Here is a 15,907-nt window from a genome sequence, read left to right as displayed (position 1 = left end):
TGCCCGACAACCTAAACGTGTGAGCAACAGTTGGGAGACCCCGTTGGAATCCCACTGTGGCGGTTTTACTTTTTATATTTAATTATTTTATAATTTCACTTTGTAACCTCTCAGTAAAATAAGAACTTGAAAATATTAATTTGCGAGACATTTAAAAAGAAAGAAATAAATTGTTTCCTCTTCAATATTTAAATTTTATATTATATACATACGTATTCTGTTATATATACAAAAAGTATTCTTACAATTAGACGTTACGGTTATTTTAACTATTGCATGATATTAAAATGTTACATTATAAATATATCTCCACTCGTTTTAAAGGGTAAAGCCGGATCAGGGGTCAAAAGTCCCTATTTAATGGCATGCAAAAATTCTGTAAAAAAATCCGATAGGTATTATTTATTGGGGCACATTTAATAAATTTTGCTCGATTTTTTTAGTTGATATTTGGACTTAAAAATAACAAGATACAACATATATATCAGTCTCATAACTTTGAAATATCGGGTTAAGAGTCTGGGCGTTAAAGGATTATATAAATATAATATACGATTGTAAATATTTCCATATCCAGTAAAACAGTATATAAATTGTAGAAGTCGAATTACCTTAATTAAAACCGTGCTGTACTCAATATATCATAAAATATTTCCTCGAATTTCAAAAGGATCGTTGGTGTAGTGGCTAAGTGTTCCGTCTACGGTACCGGTTTGAAGTTTTATGAACGCGATTCGAGTCCCGCAAATTGTATTAAGAGTTTTTTTATTACATTCACTACATATTATATAATAAGTACAAGACGGTTTAAACTGAGATAATTCGACTTCAACAATTTATATAAAATATTTACAATCGTATAATATATTTTATAATAGAAATATAAAAATTTTAAATATCTGTAAGTTATTTTTTCACGGAAAAAACGTCGAAAATATCGGCCTTCGATTTTTAAAACCACGACGCACCCTACCAAAAATCTCAAAAAAATGGAGAACGTTTTTGAATTTTCACAAGTAAAATACTCAACTGAAAAATCAGAAAAAAATCATTAATACGTGCCCCAGTAAATACTACCTATCAGATTTTTTACAGAATTTTCGCATGCCATGAAATAGGGATTTTTGGTCCCCTTATCCGGCTATACCCTTAAAAAAGATCGAAGATATATTTATAACGAAAAATTTTAATCTAATGGATGTTTCTACGAATGTTTTTATATTTATGTACTCCAATTGTTAAAATAACGGTAACATCTAATTGTAAGAATACTTTTCGTACATATAACAGAATACGTAAGTATATAATACAAAATTTAAATACTGAAGATTCATTTCCTTCTTTGTAAATGTCTCGCCAATTAATATTTTCAAGTTTTTATTTTACTGAGAGGTTACAAAGTGAAATTATAAAATAATTAAATATAAAAAGTAAAACCGCCACAGTAGGATACCAATGGGGTCTCCCGACTGTTGCTCACACGTTTAGGTTGCCGGGCATCGCGTCGGAAACGTGAATTTTTGGCCCAGTGAGATTCTCGAACAGGGTCTCCAAGGTTTCCTCATTCTTTACGTTGCCGGGTGACGCAGGTAGTCGGCGGAAACACCCGAAAAAGTATCGAGTAATGTACTCGTATTTACTTCTACCGATTCATCTCTAGGTTCGGGTAAGCAAGCCGCCTAGGTCAGCCGACCGTTAACGGCTGGTGTCATTAATTTCTGATCAGTTTTATTAACCAAAGGAAACTAAATCTAAATCATGGGTTTCTCCCATGATCGAGCGTAACTTGTACCTATCCTATTCATTTTATTCATTGTTTATTTTAATCTGACGCACGCCCGACGCTTACGATCCGTCGATTATTATCCATTATTTCCAATTATCTTATGTAGGCTAATTATCTTAATGTTAGACATATTGACGCCCTACGCACACAATATGAAGCCCACATTTAGTTTCCTTGGGTTAATAAACCTCGTTCAAGAGTGAATAACACCAGTCGATTATATTCGGTTATACCGCTTTCGTGGTGCGAGACCCCGGACTAATGTTACAACTAGGCACTAGGTTTGGGCGTAAAACCTGTAATGTGAGACTTTTATGGTACTCGAACTTCGTGCAGGGCCGTTTGATGTCAACTCGGAACTGTTTCTTCCATTGTGGTATATTTAACAAAATTTTGTAAAGCATACAATTTGGAATACAATCGGTTTTATTACACGTCGTCTACCATCTAAGTTTGAAAGAAACTAATTTGTTATTGTAGAGTTGCTTTTATATTCGTCATAAACTACTGTTTAACTTACTGGATTTACGGAAACCATTACAATTAATTGTGAATGTTCTCTTCGGAAATTCCGATTTTATTACAGCTCATGACGAATAGAATGTGATGTAATGATGAAAAATGAATTGAATTTCAAGGTCAAGGTAAATTTTGCGGTGACTGTCTTTCGCAGATCTCCATCGATCCAGAGATGTAGAGTAACGCCCTGACATTGATTTCTCAAGCTCCTTGTATGTATTCTTTAACATCTTCATAGCATGAACGTACATTTATAATTTTATTGTTTTAATAAATCGAAATTTTTAGCATTTTTTACGTGAAATAAGTTACCTTTCCTTAAAAAAATGTCATCCATTTTTGAATTTTGCTTTTCTTAGCTTCAAAATAGGCTCATGCTGGGAAGAAGATGTTAAACAATATGCACATGCAAGGCTGGATCAGTGGGTACAATATGTTTTTCGTTACATTCCCCGGCGTGGAACACCTCTTTTGCTTACGGGCTGCAAATAAGTCCTTATAACTATAATACTTCTGGATTTGTGAAATCAAAATTTTTCATTCAGTTTACTTGTACAATAAAGTAATCTGAAAGTTTCGAAGAGATTGGTTTAATACTCCCTTCAGAATAAATTCCCAAAAATGTGTTCATTTTTAGCTATTGTTACACTGCATTTCCACCAGCGTAATACCGCAGGAACCGGATCACCCTCTGCCCCGTAGAACACTGCTTACCGCACAAAATCGACACACAAGCGCTCCTAGAGGAATCCTGAGAAATGTCAAGTATTTGAATTGCGACTAACCGCGTCTTTTACTGCGCCGAGCACCTGCACAGAATTACAGGGCCGTGACGAGCGTTAGGCGTCACCCGACTCTGGAACCGTTTTCCCCCACCTTGACCAGGAGCCGCCATAGGACATTGGGAATCGAAGCATCCGATACTTTGGAACAGGGCCTCACGCCCTATGAGGGGACTACACCGCAGAATCACGGTGGAGGAGCCTACATCGGGAGATAGCTCGATCAACTGTGAAGTCGACGAACACCGGTACTGTCGATATAGAACCATGAGAGCAGTGATCCGGTAACTCCCTCCGAACAAGACTTCCAACGGAGGTATCAGCGGGAGACGCTCTGAAAGGGCGATCAGAGGCGCTTCCAAGGGACCGGAAGCCATAATCCAGGCATGGTTCCAGGAGAGCCGGAAATATTGGCGGGGGGATTTTTATTCCTCAGGGCCCGTGGACTGTCCGGAAAGGCGGCGTTCCTGAAGTCCGGCAGATATTCGTGGGGAGGTTCGCGGTGGGGCACGCGGGGAACCAAATGGTAGAAGGGGGACTAGGGTACCGCCGAACGTTAGCGAAAACTCATTCGGTTGCGAGTGTATGCGGAACACCTATCGGTTGTAAGCGCGTGGGAGCGCGAGCGAATAGAGCCTTCGAGAAGCGAGTGCGAGCGAAGCGTACGTTCATCAACGGAGTCACAGGTTAGCGGATCCACGATAGCGGTAAGCCATCTACCTTCGTCTCGGGTGAAATCTGTAATTTGATTGCCCTCTCCTTCTGTGACAGGCTGCGGATTTGCGGACGTTCTTTCTCGTCGTTCCTTCAAATCTTAGCGTATCGCGAATACCATGTAGCAGAGGCGCCGTAACCGAATCGCTTGTTAACGAATTGTATTGCGACGAGTGCCGACATCCGGATGACATTGTTTTCGAATTGGTTATCGCGTGTCACCTATTGGAACACTGCCCTCAAGGATAGGCTTGTGACGTTAATAGATACCGTAATTAACGTCAAACGGCCTGAATTTATTCACGAGCCGCCTCCTGCCGGGAGGAGAATTCCCGTAGCCTACTCGTGAAACCCAACGGTATTGTGAGCTAGCCGGCAACTGTCACTCTCTCGTGGCCTTCACCCGAATAAGATCGCGGAGAGCACCGGAAATCTTGCCCGGTGTCGGCATTAGCGGAGTGTCTGGCATCCAAAAAGTGGCGGAGCAGGTATTCGCGGGGTGCTAAGAGAGGGGCTTTGTGCGCGACGGACCGGGGTTCGTTACAAAATCCGCGTAACAACATGTATGGGTTCCTGAGCCATGAAACTGATAAAGTTCTCGTAATTAGAAATAACGAAAACTAATAATATAATAACGAGGAAATGTGGAAATTCAAAAATACTCTTTTCTTTGAAACTTTGCAAGTTTGTAGAGGATCTCAATAATGCACCTGACAATATTGAAGTTAAGTTTAGCATAAAAGCGTATACAATAATAATTGTAGTTTGTCCTTTTCTGAAAAATATGTTTTTTGAATGTTATGTTGCTGTGGTTAGCAGCCACTGAGATATTCTACTTTCTGCGAACCCCAGAATCCACAAGAAATGACGTTCCGAACGACAGAAATACGGTTTTTACGTGCAAACAAAAAATTATTAGGATAAACTAAAGCTGATTTCGAAGTGTCCTCGTATATGGGTAAACAGACACAAAAAATTAGATCTTTTAAAAATGACTGTGCAACGAAATTGAACCACTTCGTTTGGAATTACTCATACAGAAATGTTTGTCAAAATTATTTCTCTATTTTGCTTCTTTTCAGTTATGTATTAATAGGAAAGGAAGTTTTGCAATATTCCTTTACGGAAATTAAAAATATTCGATTTCACTGGAGTTGGTAGATTTATGACACACCACATTCTTCAGGAGTGACGTAAAATGGAACGAATTCTTTGAAAATGAAAACACAGAAAGAAAACGTGAATTTGAGTGTTGAGTGAGGATTGTTGTAAGTAACCGATATTAAGAGGACAAACGATTGGTTTCTTCAGTGTTGCATGTTTTACGCCCTGTGTGCGTAGCATGAAAACTGGTGCATACCAGTATAATATTAAAAGAATTAGGTGACTAACAAGAAGTGCATCCCAGGCGTACGCTTTCGATTGCTTTGTTTTCGGATATCTTTTAGATTTTAGAGGATCGAAAAATAAGAGATACATATTTTTATATATTGGTTTGTTTTCATATTTAAAGGGTGAAACCATGCCTCAATGTTTCGATCCGGAAGTTCTATCTCGAAAACCAGGAGATACACGAAAACTTTCAATGGGCAAATTTCATGGCTCTTTATGTGGAATAATATGATACTAACAAATGATTAAAAATACAATTCGTTTACAACAAACAAATTTTTGTAACTTTATTTTACAACTTAATTTTTTGAACACTTTTAATTTTGTAGGAGACCGAAGTCTAACCAATTATAATTCATAACATTTCTTTGGCTGATTATTATCACTGTCTAACACATTTTAACCTTAGTTCTACTTTGCAATATCCACTGGGTGACCCTTGTAGAGTTTCTCATCCTAAATATGAATCCGCAAGCAGAATTGCTCTTTCACCCTCAGTTTTTGAAAACCACGAATTTTTGAAAAAACCCACGACTTCGGCAAAAATTAAGAACGAAAATTAAGAACGCCAGACAGTTTAATTTAGTCTTAAAAAATAGTGGAGAGTTTCCTGATTATATCAATGCATACAGTTATTTTTTTTGTAATTCTGAATGGTTGTAAATGTACGTTAAAGTTTAAAAAAAGGTCGCAGCGTATACTTTCTACGTAATATTTTTGCATTTTTACGAAAAATCCTTTATCCAGCATAAATTTGCCTCACAGTATCGGATTCTGCAGACATTTCTGAAGAAGGAACAATCCAGAAAAAGTATCGGAATGGTTTTGTATTCGAAGAGGTCGAGAAAATATACACCGAGAACATGTGCGCGGCGTTTTGCCGCCATACGGCTATTACTCGCCTGCCTCAGCGCGTTAGGGCCGTAGTTACGTGCAATCGACAACGATAATACAATCTAATTCGCACCCACTTTTTATATGTATAATGTTTGATGTTTTTCATGTATTCTTGGACACTAATTGCGGAATTATGAAGAACTTCTCTTAATCACTGACAGTTTTCTACAGTTTCGATGTTCAGTACATTTGAAGCCACTAAAAAACAAATACGTGTGTTAGTTTACTTACAAAGTTTTTATTATTATAATTTTACAAGCTTAAAACACTTTTCCAAATGTGGCAGTAATTGAAATTCTTTAAAGAATATTTGAAGGTAATGCGAAGTCTATTGAAACATAATTTAAACATCTTCTTTTAATAGTGATTGTTCAATACTTCCACAAGACAATTCGAAACAGGAAAGAAATATAATTTTCTGAGATTCAGTGAAGACGAAGAGGTAACAGTTCTTATCGCAGGGATTCTTTCGAAATATAAACATCGCTTGACTCCTCCCTCTAGCAGTCGATACAATCAGAGAGGAAATAAATATCTTGAAAATGCTACGGATCGTCTTAATCAGAGCTCAGTTTTGTCTTTAAAATTGTTCGAGTCAGTCGCACTAAGCAGCTCAGAAAGTTTTCCTTCGCATCGTAATTAAAACGTATGCTGAGAAAATTAAACTTTATAGTGCACTTAGACATTTCTTTGAGTATATAAATGTACATATTAGTGTTACGCGTGTTATATATTGTAACATAGTATTTTGGTTATGTAATATAATGTCGCGAAAGTGGAAAAGTCAGCCAGACTCCTTTTGTTATGTTTCTGGTGACGTAGTTAGAAAATCCGAACGTCGAAATATAACTCCTTCAATAGAATTTGCTTACGAACATTATTTTTGATGGAAACTTGACTTTTGATGGGATCAAGACAAATATTGGGCCCCGCATCTATCTTGTCAGTGGTGTGCCTCGGTCCTTTTATCTTGGGTAAATGGGGATCGAAGAAGTATGCCAAGTGCAGTACCAGTGGTATGGAAAGTATCGACGAATCACACAACAGACTGTTATTTTTGCTTAAATAAAATCTCTGATTTTAATAAGAAAGGGGAGAAAAAAATTGAATATCCAATCGTACCTTCTGTGATTCGACCTGTTGCACATTCCGAAGAATTACTGATACTACTACTACCGTCAATTATACCCAATACATATACAGGGTGTCCCACCTGACTCTTCCACCCTTAAGTATTGTCTTATTTGTCACGGTACAAAGAATTGGTTCGAGAGAAAGTTAGTGTATTTTAGGGGGGAAATTAGGCTATGAGATTGAAAGTCATCTCAAGGTCATATCTTCTGAGATATCTTTAATGGGAACGTATTTTTAAATGGAATGCCCTATTTTTTTATTTGTCATTACAAAGAGGAGATCAAAATGTATCCAACAATGTATCACAATATGCGGTGACAACACTTTGAACATACACTAAAATAATAAGTAATGCGATTATGGCGTTTGTTTTGTTTCTGCAATTCATTTTCTGTAAGCTTCCACCTCAATCTATTACGTGCGAAATTTTCAGCCCAAGGTCATTCCAAGGTCATGGTGTGATACATTGTTGGATACGTTTTGATCTCCTCTTTCTAATGGCCAACAAAAAAATAGGGCATTCCATTTAAAAAAACGTTACCATTAGGGAAATGTCAAAAGATATGACCTTGAGATGACCTTCAATCTCATAGCCTAATTTCCCCCCTAAAATACACTAACTTTTTCTCGAAATATTTTTTTGTATCGTGACAAATATGAGAATAATTAAGGGTGGCAAAGGTAGGTGGGACATCCTGTATACTAGGATGCTAGAGAACAAGTCGAAAATAAAGAAACTGAAAATTATGAAACAGAAACTCCCTCGTCGTCGCAACAGCCGTATTTAATAATTCAATCCGACCTCAACGACCTGGTACGAGATTTACAGCTATCGAAAGACCAGGCGGAACTTTTAGGATTCCTGCTTCAAGGATGAAACTTACTTCATAATGTAACCAAGGTTACAGATTCCAGAACACGGCAATATACATTGCAACAGTACTTCTGTTGTATGTACGAAGAACTTTGTGTGTGTAGTGATGTAAATTCTTTAACGAAAGCCTTAGCATACGAACATGATCCAACGGAATGACAATTGTTTATAGATTCGTCGAAACATGTTTAAAAGTTGTACTATTACATATTGGGAACGTACATCCTTCCATCCCAACTGCGTACACAGACAAAATAAAGGAATGTTACGATTCTCTAAAGAACATTCTTTGTAAAATTCAATATAACCAATACAATTGGAACGTTTGTGGAGATTTAAAAGTAATTCCACTATTACTCGGTCTTCATACGTGTTATACTAAACACTGATGCTTACTTTGCGAATGGCACAGCAGAGCAAGAGAATATCATTACGTTAAAAAGGACTGGACACCACGACCTCAACTAATTCATGGGGAAAAAAATATAAAACACTGTAGTCTAATTGAACCCTAAAAGGTTCATTTACCGCCGCTGCATATAAAATTAAGGATCATGAAAAATTTTGTGAAGGCTATGGATAAATCAGGGCCTGGATTTACATATCTAAAAACAAAACATGCATGCATATCTGATGCAAAATAAAGGAAGGCATGTTTGTTGGTCCCCAAATCAGGGACTTGATGAAGGATCAGAATTTTACATACACATTAAGCAATTTGGAAAAAATTGTGTGGCTTGCTTTTAAGAAAGCAACCCAAAATTTTTTCGATAATCAACGATCAAAGAATTATGTTTCCATAGGAAACGAACTTATAATATCCTGTAAAAATCTTGACTGTAACATGTCCTTAAAAATGTACTTCCTAGATTCATATCTTGACTTTTTCCTTCCAAAATCTTGGTGACGTTAGTGATGGACATGGAGAACGTTTTCACCAAGACATTTCAAAAATGGAAAAACGGTACCAAGGAAAGGATATGTGTGCAATGGTTGCAGACTATTGCTGGACACTCATAAGCAACAACGAGGATATAACGTACAAACGTCCAGCAAGGCGGAAACATTTTTAAACTGGTTCGCGAAAAGCTCTAACCATCGTTAAAGATGGCTTTGGTAAAGCTGATGTTTATCTACAGACAATTTTAACGAGATCCAATAGATGTTCACTACTACTACAGGTAATTCTTCACTTCATATATTTCATTTCTCCTGTACTGCAACAAAAATTAAAAAAATGACGTAACCGGACGGTAGTCACAATTTTCGTCAATCAAAATTGATGAAAAAGTTCTTCATAATTCCGCAATTAGTGTCCAAGAATGCATGAAAAACATCAAACATTATACATATAAAAAGTGGGTGCGAATTAGATTGTATTATCGGTGTCGATTACGTGTAGCTACGGTCCTGACGCGCTGAGGCAGGCGAGTAATAACCGCGTGGCGGCAAAAAGCCATTCACACGTTTCCGACGGATATTTTCTCGACCTCTCCGAATGCAAAGCCGTTCCGGTACTTTTTCTGGGTGATTTCTTCATCAAAAATGTCTGCAGAATCCGATACTGTGAGCCAAATTTATGCTGGATAAAGGACTTTTCGTAAACATGCAAAAATATTACGTAGAAACTACGCGCTGCGACCTTTTTTTAAACTTTGACGTCCATTTACAACCATTTAAAATTACAAAATATAATAACTATATGGATTCATATAATCAGGAAACTCTCCTCTATTTTTTAAGACTAAATTAAACTTTCTGGCGTTCTTAATTTGTACGTAAAAATTAATACCTTATTGTATTTTCAATTTACGAAACTCCCTAATAAATAAAATAATTTGTTCTAAATTCTGGTTTCTAAAAGGTAATTATAAAATTAGTTATACCTATGGAGTATCTTTGTTCCGTAAAAATCATACATCTGGATAAAATCGAAAAGCTTTTGTCCGAGCTAATTCGGCAGTTTTCGATACAATGCGAAATCTTATTTGTGGCGAAGTATTCATGTTACGTATCGATTCCTGAAAGGAACGTAAGGTGAAACACAGCATCTGTGTTTATCAAATATATGTTTAATTATTAACACGTTGAATGCCGTGCCGGCCATCGGTGACTATCGGCGGCAACATTAATTAAAATATTTGTATATGTACATAGATACTTCTGGATACCATTAATATTCGAACATAAACTGGTAACCCTTTGCAAACTGCATAAATGTACGAAGTATGATAACATAGCTTAATTCAATAATTTCATATGCATAACTTATAATATTTTTAAACACTCTGTATAACGAAGACATCACGCCGGCGCTGTGGCTTAAACATACGAAAAACTACCGGCATTCAATGTGTTCATTGAACACTAATGTATTATTACGCCAAATAAATCACATGTATGATTAACAGTTAAGGCTCAGCGACAATTCCAGTTTCTTGACCTAACCCTGACTGAAATGGAATCAGCAAAAAGAAAAGAGAAATAGCATATATAATAGCGTATAATAAGAACATTAGAATAATGTTTTTAATGATTCGATGAAATTAGAAATTCAACATTCAAATAGAACAGAAATGCGAATATTTGATCTGATCGTACTTAAGAATGTTGAACTTTCGTTAAAATAACAAATAAAAATAATGAAAGGAAGTAGAAGAAGTATCATATTTTATAAATACAATTTTTTTATTCGTTCTTCGATCATCCTGAAAAATTCAGATGCCATTAATTTCAGTTTGTGCCTACACATTAAAGCAACACAGTGGAGACTTTAATTATCATGCATGTATCAAACAAAATAATATGAATATAGCACACTGTGCGTTATGCAATCAGTTATTCCCACTTAAACCAAACAATAACTGAACGCGTCTTCAAATGAAGTAACAAATAAATTCTGTTTAATTCCGACTCAACTTATGTACTTCACGAAGTGCTATTTACGAAATATATTACTTCTTAAGTACGAATATTTCCTAACGAATTGAAAGCAATATTTTTAAGAAACATCCTAATTTCAAGATTCTCAAATATCCATAGTCACTTCGTGATCGGACTAATTGTAAGTTAAAACGTAAGATATTTCCATTTGCTTCGAAAGAAATGAAATACTCTAGAATCATATATTTCTAGAGAAAACATGCGTAACTAACACTGTTCATGAATGATAGTGGAGGATATATAACAGAACCATGTTAATTACAAACTGCCTTAGAAAAGAATGAACGTTCCATGTCACTTATATGTACATATAATTCATTTACGTATATATATCTGTATAAATATAATACTTGTGTAACATGTATTATATATTATAAATAATATCGTTGTACTCACAAAAATATATACCTATCCCCTTACACAAGTTTTATACGTTCAACAAATTTATAATAATAGATAACACCTGGTACGTGAAGTGTTAAAAGTAAAACACCTTTCAATGAGAACAACGCAGATGCATTTTAGGCTATTTGATTTCTCAATAGGTAAGTACGTAACGCCATCACTCACATTTCAATCGAAGCGCTGCGCTGGTAACAGATGTATCGATCCTTTCTGTCGCCCCGTGATAGCTTGCATCCGCGAAACTTCCGCTCGACGCTTTTCCGTTGCCTTAAAGTAGGTATTCTATTGTATTTTTCCCGTTATATTTAGGTATTCTTCTGTGTTTAATGAGAGCAAAAAACCCTCTTCATTAGAATAAAACTCAGCACTACACGAACACGTTTATCGCACGACCTTCTAGCGATCGATCGAACTTCACGGCGACCGATTGCAGTAGGATCGATCGCGGTCGATGTGTCACTGATTCGACACCGGAGAACATCCTCGCGATTTATAAAGCCTTGTCCGCTCTCTTACTTCGCTCGGTGTCGTCCGGCTCGTTGTCATTCCCCTGCCAACTAGCTGATTCCCCCGCCACATCGTATTACACGGTGGTAGAGGTGGTTAAATACGCAAATTTTTTATTTTATACGTGACACGTGCCTTAAATATCTATAACGTGTTTCTAAACTATAAAATGTTTTTCGTATAGGTTATAAAGAAGTGTCAATTTATTAACAATTATAACTCCGATTAAAAACAATTAAATTACATTCGGTTACATTCATGAAAAATGGATATTGAAAGGTTACTGAAAAAATGGGTATAGAATAATAAATGTAATTCGTTTAGATTGAATATTATGTTAATAAAAAATTTATTTTTATTTCGGACGAAGTAAGATTGATCAGTTACTACCAAATTTCTTTTTTTATATAATATCCCTTTTAGTGTAATTGATTCCTAAAAGGAAGGCACTGTCAACAATAATTTTGGATGCACAATATGATGAGCTTGTTAATTCTACAAGGTAAGATGAATTAGTATTACTAATTGATGGCTGGAAAAATTTCACAGTTAATAGTAAAACTGTTGTGGCTACTTACAAGTGGCCAAACACCTTTCCTGGACTCTTAGAACTTTAGTACAATAAGGGAAACTGGAGGAGGTTCTGAGTGAAGTTGTAAATTAATTAATTTCATTACTACTGATAGCTTTACATTATTGATATTAATATTCTTTTCATAAACATTTTCAGTCTCATCTGTACACACTGTACTGCAACTTACCATACTTAAATCAATTATTAATCTTATCATACAAATATTTATTTACTCGATTGAAAAATTTCCATTTTTTTTATTGCAGACTCTTTTATGTGGTTCTAATCTTTTCACAGCTGTATTTCCAATATCACGATTACATACTGTGAAAAACGCTACATTTTCGCCTTTTTCATTCTTTCTCTTAATGAACACCAAAGGTTCATATTGATTATGTTCTTTCCTACCACCCATTTTTTGGCAATCACGAATAATTTACTTGTATAATAAAAGTTAATTTCAAGATATATTTCGTGTTTAATATTGTATGTTTAATATTACACCTACAATATTACATGTGTAACATTACATACGAAAGGAGATATGTATTGTTTTCTCTTATTTTTTAAACAGTTTTTCTGCTTTAATTGTTTAAACGTTGAAATAATTAATATCTCTATTTACGACATTTGCGACAAATGACACATACAAAATGGACTCAAAAACGACATATTATACGTAGAATACATACGCGACGTGTCGTAAACACATTTACGGCATGGTGTAAAATGGAGATCATAAAATTTTACCTACCAGTGATCATTCAGTAGACTGTTTAGAATCAGTAGTTAACGGTTACGAACCTTTAATACATTTCACGATCATAGTAGCAAATAGCAATTGTGAATTATACCATGTGAAAGCCCGAGTAGCATAACGTAACAATGTTGTTATTAATATTTATTTACATAAAAATTAACAGACATGTTTCCAATAAGCACTAAAATTAGAGAGCCTAAATAGACCAGAAAAGTATACATGGGATAATCTAGGTTTATAATGTCATATAAACCGATTTTTGTATGTTTCGAGCATTTAAAGTTTTGTAAAGGTGTTATCTAAACTTTTCGTTGAATTGCTTCTCCTTTTAAAATTTTAAAATGATATTTTTAAGTCAATATTAATACATATTGGTAAATATTCTTTAATCTGGCAAGATATATATTTCATAAAATGTTGAACCCACATTCGCGCATTTACACACAACTTTGAAATTATATTTCACTGTTTTCCCTATCACGTGCGAATTCATATCTTAAGTTCTTTCACTTCTATATAGAATGAATATGATAATATATTTGCAATGTCACTTTTGTAACTGGCGCCATTTTGTTAGTTATTATTTTGCGTGTTATTTATTGTTTCGAACATAATTGCATTCATAGAGATTAAAATAAACTTTCAATCATTTGTACTTATATCAGATAAATGGGAGAAACTGAAATAATGTCGCCGTTTAAGAAGAACTTCTTTTTTAAATAAAGCATATAGCATAATAATAGCGTCTATAGTATTATTGATAATAAATCATAATGTTGTATTAAATAGATTATATAGATATCTACAAAATAGAAATGATGTGACTTTAATGCGTTCTTCCCGAAAATATTATTAAAAATCACCTTAAAAACTCTTCGTCTAAACTAGAATACTCTCAGCTATGTGCCCACCGAAGAACCAGTAACAATTTATACACATAACATGTAAAACACATATTATACGGAAACATTATTAGCGTATTTAATTTTGTTTCTTTATATTGCCACTATTAATGTCTGCGCACATGTATAACATACGAATGTGCACGTTTAATTAGTATTACAAAAATTTGCACTGAATAGAAAAAATACTTGCACACTCGAATCTCTTATTATATTGAAGAGAACAAAATATAAGATAAAATTATGAAAGGCGTTATTTGATACGTTACTACAATTCCAGGCGGAGTAATGTTATCGAAATATTTATATCAAAATAGAAGAATCTTTAAAATTGTTTTGAAAAAATGGACTCATACAAATACTTTTTTTATTGTGTCGCTCTTTTTTCCGTCCACATTCTTACTGTACGAATACTTTTGTCTCTTGCTGTACGTGATAGCATCATCTAATGAAAAGTCCAAAAAAGCCATCTTCGTTGTGTTTTGATAATTTCCATTTTGTATAACTAGTATTTTATCGATTCGAATTTTAATTGTTCCTATTTACAGTTATTTAAAATAAAATACACTAAAGAGAAATATAATTTTTGTCATTTTTATATAGTGATTAAAGATAGCTATTATTTACTGTGTACACATATTTTATCTATAAGTTTAAACTTTAATAATAACCACATATTATATTACATTATTATATTTCAGAATTCTACATTCAAAATACTTCAAGCAACATATACAGTGGGTAAAAATATATCTACATGTAATAACTTTACTAAAGTAATTTCGTAGATACTTATATTATATATGTATAAGTTTTTTAACATTTTATTGTTTCTGCACCGTCCAATATATAGGTATATTATACGAAACTTAAGTGTATGAATAATTAATGTATGCAGTGTTAGATATTCGAGATTTTCAGCTGTGTATGTACCAATGGATCACTAACAAGGAAACTTTTGATATCAAAACAATTCCGACTTTTTCAAACCTTGTAAATTTGCAGATGACGTATGGCAGTGTCGGGTCATTCCACGCCAAGTGGATCACTTCTGTAGACGATATCTGGGATTTGGCTTAAATTGCAATATGTTATACTGCACGTGAAAATAGGAAGGGGTTAAGCCATCATTTTGCTGATTTCGAAGTTGTTTAAAAAATACAGACCCTCAAATTTAGTCATTTTCACCGATTTTTACGAAAACTACCATTACAAATGAATTTGTATTACAGTAACTATTAAAGATATGAACATGATTCTTTTTTCATTTTGATCGTAAATGATCGGTTTTTGTAATTTATATTTTGTTTTGTACATAACCTTATTTTTGCAACGCAGAAATATTAAAAACTTTGGTAAATATGTAGAATAAAGGAGGCAGTTCCGATGACCTTAACCTTGACATATATTGTCAAGGTAACCCTCGTTAATATCTAAAATCTAGTTCTAACCAAACCCAAATCTCATTTTAATTTAATCAGAAACGAAGTCGGGTCAGGTTAGAGCTAGATTTTTTTACTTTAGAGCTCCCCCTCTCCCACCCACACTATAACTTAAAGAAGCAGATATGTTAATGATAAAATGTTTATACTATTTAGGTAAGAGTTAAAGTATGGAGTTAGTTAAACACCTTCATATTGTGAAATTTATTTGTTAATAACTTCTTAACAAATGAAGAATACCTGCAAAAATTTGCTCAAGGTCTCTCAAGAAGGTGA

General features: G+C 34.5%; 2 protein-coding genes across 3 annotated transcripts in view; one reads left to right on the top strand and one right to left on the bottom strand.

Moving 5' to 3' along the window:
- The window catches only part of LOC107194219 (trichohyalin), a 42,140-nt gene extending 30,246 nt beyond the window's left edge, over nucleotides 1-11,894 (bottom strand). Inside the window, exon 1 of the mRNA XM_015583809.1 lies at nucleotides 11,612-11,894. The gene's annotated coding sequence lies outside the window, so the exon portion shown is untranslated. The remainder of the gene's footprint in view (nucleotides 1-11,611) is intronic.
- Nucleotides 1-15,907, top strand: part of LOC107194220 — a 105,497-nt gene that overhangs the window by 48,585 nt on the left and 41,005 nt on the right. The gene's annotated exons all lie outside the window — the stretch shown is intronic.

This window comes from Dufourea novaeangliae, unplaced genomic scaffold (assembly GCF_001272555.1).
Source record: "Dufourea novaeangliae isolate 0120121106 unplaced genomic scaffold, ASM127255v1 scaffold33, whole genome shotgun sequence".
In the NCBI taxonomy this organism is placed as follows: Eukaryota; Metazoa; Arthropoda; class Insecta; order Hymenoptera; family Halictidae; genus Dufourea; species Dufourea novaeangliae.
This window is presented reverse-complemented; position numbering and strand designations above follow the sequence as displayed.